We start from the raw sequence: 6755 nt of genomic DNA, 5'->3' as shown, positions 1-6755 counted from the left end.
TGTAGCATCAGACCAAATGCAACAATGAATAATGAAATTAATAATTGCATGATTGTAATTTAAATGGCTGAAAATCGTTAATAAAAGTTCCACAGCGAGGAGCTAAGCATGGCATGGAGCATCAGACCAAATGCAACGAGTAAGAAAAGCAATTATTGGAAGAGTGTAATTGAAACAGCCAGTAAAACTCCAGTAAAATGATGCATTATCATTTTTGGAAAATAGGTGGCGCTGTAATCAAATCGCTTTGTTGTGTTCTGTGGGAGGTGACAATGTTGTGGGCAATTTCTTTCAAAATACTTACAGACCTTTAGGGCAATGAGTCGAACATGCCCACCGAGTTTCGTTCCGATCGACTTCCATTAACCTTGTCAAATAGGTGCTTAAAGTTGTTTGGCCAATGGCGGCCATGTTTTTTAAGATAAGTGAAATTCCTCATAGAGCACTTGTGCCACATTGGGCCATATCAATTTTCAAGTTGATTGGATCAACGGTTGCTTAGTTATAGCCATTTGATTTTTTTTCATCCTGTAGCGCCACCAAGTGGCAGATATGGAAAAAAAATAATAATTTGACTAAAGTTTTTGTTCATGCATATGAGTTCTGAGTTTGGTGAAGATATGTCATTTTGTTCCCGAGTTATAGCCTTTTTCGTAAAATTGGTCCACGAATTTGAATGTTTTGGGTCACCTGGTTTTTTGTTCAGTCTTGATCAAACCACTGCAATAATATTCTCTGGACTCTCTAGATCAATAATTTTCAAAAATATGTTGCATTTTGTCCTTTGGTTAGCTATAAGAGGTCATTTAGGAAAGGGCCGTGGCCACATGTAACCTAAAGCCTATAAAACTGAAACAAAAACTCTAAACTTTATGAAACTTGGTTATAACATGTGAAAGATGACCCACCAAGCATGCAAAGTTTCATTAAGATCAGAAAATAGCTGGTGCTATAACAGTTAAAATGGCCTAAAAAACTAAAGATTTCTGTTGTGAATGGCATTAAACTGCAAAAAAAGGGGTAATATAATCACACATGCATTAGATCTGTATTTTTTCTAAACAATAATGCAAAATTTAACAGAGATTAGGTAAAAAAGAACACTGTAATATTTATAAAGCTTCAAAACCCAGTGTTGAATAAAAAATTGCAATTATAACCACTAGATGTCACCGGAAGACCACTAATGAGCTCACTAAAGACTAAAACATTACAGTTTATGGGCTTGTTGAGGGATTCATCTAGAAAAAATGTATATTACTATTATTTAATATTACTGTTCAAGCATTTCAGATCACATTGAGTCAAAGTTTACCAATTGATTCATACAGATATATCTAATGTTTATAATTATGCCAGATTATGATTGCAATGAAACCTGAAAAATGACATAGAAGCCCATAAAAACAGAAGACTTGCAAAAGGTTTTATCACCCATCATTTATTTTAATTATCTATATACAGTATTGTTCAAAATAATAGCAGTACAATGTGACTAACCAGAATAATCAAGGTTTTTCGTATATTTTTTATTGCTACGTGGCAAACAAGTTACCAGTAGGTTCAGTAGATTCTCAGAAAACAAATGAGACCCAGCATTCATGATATGCACGCTCTTAAGGCTGTGCAATTGGGCAATTAGTTGAATTAGTTGAAAGGGATGTGTTCAAAAAAATAGCAGTGTGGCATTCAATCACTGAGGTCATCAATTTTGTGAAGAAACAGGTGTGAATCAGGTGGCCCCTATTTAAGGATGAAGCCAACACTTGTTGAACATGCATTTGAAAGCTGAGGAAAATGGGTCGTTCAAGACATTGTTCAGAAGAACAGCGTACTTTGATTAAAAAGTTGATTAGAGAGGGGAAAACCTATAAAGAGGTGCAAAAAATGATAGGCTGTTCAGCTAAGATGATCTCCAATGCCTTAAAATGGAGAGCAAAACCAGAGAGACGTGGAAGAAAACGGAAGACAACCATCAAAATGGATAGAAGAATAACCAGAATGGCAAAGGCTCAGCCAATGATCACCTCCAGGATGATCAAAGACAGTCTGGAGTTACCTGTAAGTACTGTGACAGTTAGAAGACGTCTGTGTGAAGCTAATCTATTTTCAAGAATCCCCCGCAAAGTCCCTCTGTTAAAAAAAAAGGCATGTGCAGAAGAGGTTACAATTTGCCAAAGAACACATCAACTGGCCTAAAGAGAAATGGAGGAACATTTTGTGGACTGATGAGAGTAAAATTGTTCTTTTCGGGTCCAAGAGCCACAGGCAGTTTGTGAGACGACCCCCAAACTCTGAATTCAAGCCACAGTACACAGTGAAGACAGTGAAGCATGGAGGTGCAAGCATCATGATATGGGCATGTTTCTCCTACTATGGTGTTGGGCCTATTTTTCGCATACCAGGGATCATGGATCAGTTTGCATATGTTAAAATACTTGAAGAGGTCATGTTGCCCTATGCTGAAGAGGACATGCCCTTGAAATGGTTGTTTCAACAAGACAATGACCCAAAACACACTAGTAAACGGGCAAAGTCTTGGTTCCAAACCAACAAAATTAATGTTATGGAGTGGCCAGCCCAATCTCCAGACCTTAATCCAATTGAGGACTTGTGGGGTGATATCAAAAATGCTGTTTCTGAAGCAAAACCAAGAAATGTGAATGAATTGTGGAATGTTGTTAAAGAATCATGGAGTGGAATAACAGCTGAGAGGTGCCACAAGTTGGTTGACTCCATGCCACACAGATGTCAAGCAGTTTTAAAAAACTGTGGTCATACAACTAAATATTAGTTTAGTGATTCACAGGATTGCTAAATCCCAGAAAAAAAAAATGTTTGTACAAAATAGTTTTGAGTTTGTACAGTCAAAGGTAGACACTGCTATTTTTTTGAACACACCCCTTTCAACTAATTGCCCAATTGCACAGCCTTAAGAGCGTGCATATCATGAATGCTGGGTCTTGTTTGTTTTCTGACAATCTACTGAACCTACTGGTAACTTGTTTGCCACGTAGCAATAAAAAATATACTAAAAACCTTGATTATTCTGGTTAGTCACATTGTACTGCTATTATTTTGAACAATACTGTATATAACAAAATGTGTGCATCTGTGTGTGGGTTTAAGCATGCTTATTGAGTATTAATATAGTAGTTTAAACATTTCATGTTTGTGTGTGTCTGTAATTCTGTTCTATTCTTTTACTGTCAGCCATATCTAGGTTATTTAAAATCAGTGCAGTACTATTATCTAGACTGTGAAATTATACATAAATTGCGTATGCTTCTTTGGAATGAAATTAAGACAACATATAACAGTTATAAAGGTTAAAGAGACAGTGTTGTATGATAAATTGCATTTACGACCACTAGATGTCACTGGAAGACCACTAATGGGCTCACTAAAGACTAAAACATTACAGTTCATTGTCTCGATGATTGATTCATCTAGAAAAATATATATTACTATTATTTAATATTACTGTTCAAGCATTTAAGATCACATTGAGTGAAAGTTCAACAATTTATTCATACATGTATATCAAATGTTTACTATTATGTCAGAATATGAATGTAATGAAACCTGACATAGAAATGTAAGAAAAGAAGTCTTTCTGTGAGTTGTGTGTCACCTATAATTTATTTCAAATATCTACATACAACAAAATGTGTGGGCATGTACTTCTCTCTCTGTGTGTGTGTGTGTGTGTGTGTGTGTGTGTGTGTGTGTGTGTGTGTAATCATGCTTATTGATTATTCATATAATAGTTGAACCATTTCATTTCTGTGTGTGAGTGTCTGTGAGCCTATTCTCCATGTTAGACAATGGCACACACAAGTTTGGCTTACTTACAACAAAGCTTTGCAGAGATATAGCCTCAGACTCATTTTGTGAAGATGCCTGACATCTGAAGCAGCGCTGTACAAAAACGGTTTCGTCTATTGACACGAAATCCATAACTTTTTGTCAGCACGGTCATCACACCAAATACATTAATGAGCAATAACAGCAATTTTAGGATTATTGTAATTGAAATGGCTAAATAAAAATCATAATACCACCTCTATTAGCATGATTACTTGGCTTATCAAGTTTGACCAATAGTCGGCACTGTTATAAAATCAATTTGGTGTACTCTGTGTGACTTTTCAATGACACACACAAAGTTTGGTGTCAATATGCCAAAGCATTCCAGAGATACAGCCTCAAGTGTCATTTTGGCATTGTGCCTCAAATTCGTCGCTGTGGTATGCGAAAACGGTTTTGTCTATCGACACAAAATCCATAACTTTGAGTCAGCATAGTCTGAAGATCATCTGATTCAATTTTGGTGAAAATCGGACTAACGGTTGATGAGCAGTTCGAAAAAGTAGGTTTTCAACATAAATCAAAATGGCGGACAGAAAGTTCGGCTTACTCTGGCATATTTGGTATCTATGTTGTCGGCATAAGCCAGGGAATATTTTGAGACCAGTTTCATTGCAATAGGCTAATGCAATAACAAGTTATTAAAATTTTTTATAGTTTAATTATTCATGGTTAATAAATGGTTTATTACTCTTGACCAATAGGTGGCGCTGTTACCAAATTTATGTGGCATGGTCAGTGTGAGGTGGCGATGACACATACAAAGTTTGGTCCAAATATGTCAAAGTGTTGCAGAGATACAGCCTCAAATGCATTTTGGCACCCTTCCAGCAAATTCGTTGATGCGCTAAATGAGAACCGTTACGCATATCGACACGAAATCCATAACTTTTTGCCAGCATGGTCTGAAGATGATTCACGTCAAATTTGGTGAAAATTGGACTAACGGTCTAGGAGGAGTTCGAAAAAGTAGGTTTTCAACATTAAGCAAAATGGCGGACAGGAAGTAAGGCCAATTTTCACATTATTGGTATCAATACTCTCGGCATGAACCACAGAATATAGCGAGACCATTTTCATTTTAATAGACCAATTTATTCAAAAGTTATTAGCATTTATGTGATATTTCATTATAACTATTGGCCACAAGGTGGCGCTGCCACCAAACTTTTTGAGTACCTTCAGGGCATGGAGCCGAATATTTTTGTAATTATTTGCGAAACGATACGATGCTGCGTTCAAAAAATACAGCATTTTAATTCATAATTCAAAATGGCCGACGCCTAAAATGGCCGACACGGGAAAATTGGATATCATTTGACTCGACATGACTCACTGAATCTAAAGAGACCAGTTGTGTGATTTTTGGCCAAACCATTCAGAAGGTATAAGCCAAAATATGCATTTTTCATATCTCCTGACCACTAGGTGGCGCTGTGTCGAAACACTGCAAGTAGTCTCAGTTCATGCTTGTTATAAGACACACCAAGTTTGGTCTCAATATGACAAACCGTTGCCGGGATATAGCCTCACGTGCATTTTTGCGTGCTTTTCGTCAAATTTGTTTACGTGTCATTCGACAACAGTTGGACGAATCAACTTAAATTCCATAACTTTTTGCCAGCATGGTCTGAAGATGATCTGATCCAATTTTCGTGGCAATCGGACTAACCATCTGAGACGAGTTCGAAAAAGTAGGTTTTTCGAATAATTGAAAATAGCGAAAAAACTAAACCTTGCGATTTTTGAATTTTGGGGTTCATTCGACTTGGCATGAGCCAAGGATTCAGAGGAAAAAAGAATTTCCATTTTCTGGCTTACGGTTCAAAAGTTATTAGCATACAAACATTGAAAGTTTGGACAAATGGTGGCGCTAGAGAGTAGGAGATAGAGACTTCAAACTTGCTATAGTTAATGTTGGGACTGTCCTCTATCAGTGTGCCAAATTATACAACTTTCCCGCAATCGGTTCTATGGGCTGCCATAGACTTGCGGCGGAAGAAGAAGAAGAAGAAGAAGAAGAAGAATAATAAATATAGCTGCAAGCAGCAATTACGGGGCCAAGCACTCCAACGGCAAATGTAGTAGCTAAGCATCGCATAAAGCATCACACCAAATACATTAATGAGCAATAACAGCAATTTTGGAATTATTGTATTTGAATTGGCAAAAAAAAAAAACACCAATACCACCTCTAGTAGCATGATTACTTGGTTTATCAAGCTTGACCAATAGGTGACACTGTTATAAAATCAATTTGGTGTACTCTGTGTGACTTTTCAAAGACACACACAAAGTTTGGTGTCAATATGCCAAAGCATTCCAGGGATACAGCCTCAAGTGTCATTTTCTCATTGTGCCTCAAATTCGTCGATGTGGTATGCGAAAACGGTTTTGTCTATCGACTCAAAATCCATAACTTTGAATCAGTATAGGCTGAAGATCATTTGATTCGAATTTGGTGAAAATCGGACATACGGTTGATCAGGAGTTCGAAAAAGTATGTTTTCAACATAAATCAAAATGGCGGACCGGAAGTTCAGCTTACCGTGGTATATTTGGTATCTATGTTATCGGCATAAGCCAGGGAATATTTTGAGCCCAGTTTCCTTCAAATAGGCTAATGCATTAAAAAGTTATTAGCATTTTAAAAAGTGTAATTACTCATGGTTAATGAATGGTTTATTACTATTGACCAATAGGTGGCGCTGTTACCAAATTTATGTGGCATGGTCAGTGTGAGGTGGCGATGACACATACAAAGTTTGATGCAAATATGTCAAAGTGTTGCAGAGATACAGCCTCAAATGCATTTTGGCACCCTTCCAGCAAATTCGTTGATGCGCTAAATGAGAACCGTTACGTATATCGACACAAAATCCATA

Source organism: Carassius gibelio, chromosome B5 (genome assembly GCF_023724105.1).
Source record: "Carassius gibelio isolate Cgi1373 ecotype wild population from Czech Republic chromosome B5, carGib1.2-hapl.c, whole genome shotgun sequence".
Classification (NCBI taxonomy): domain Eukaryota; kingdom Metazoa; phylum Chordata; class Actinopteri; order Cypriniformes; family Cyprinidae; genus Carassius; species Carassius gibelio.
This window is presented reverse-complemented; position numbering follows the sequence as displayed.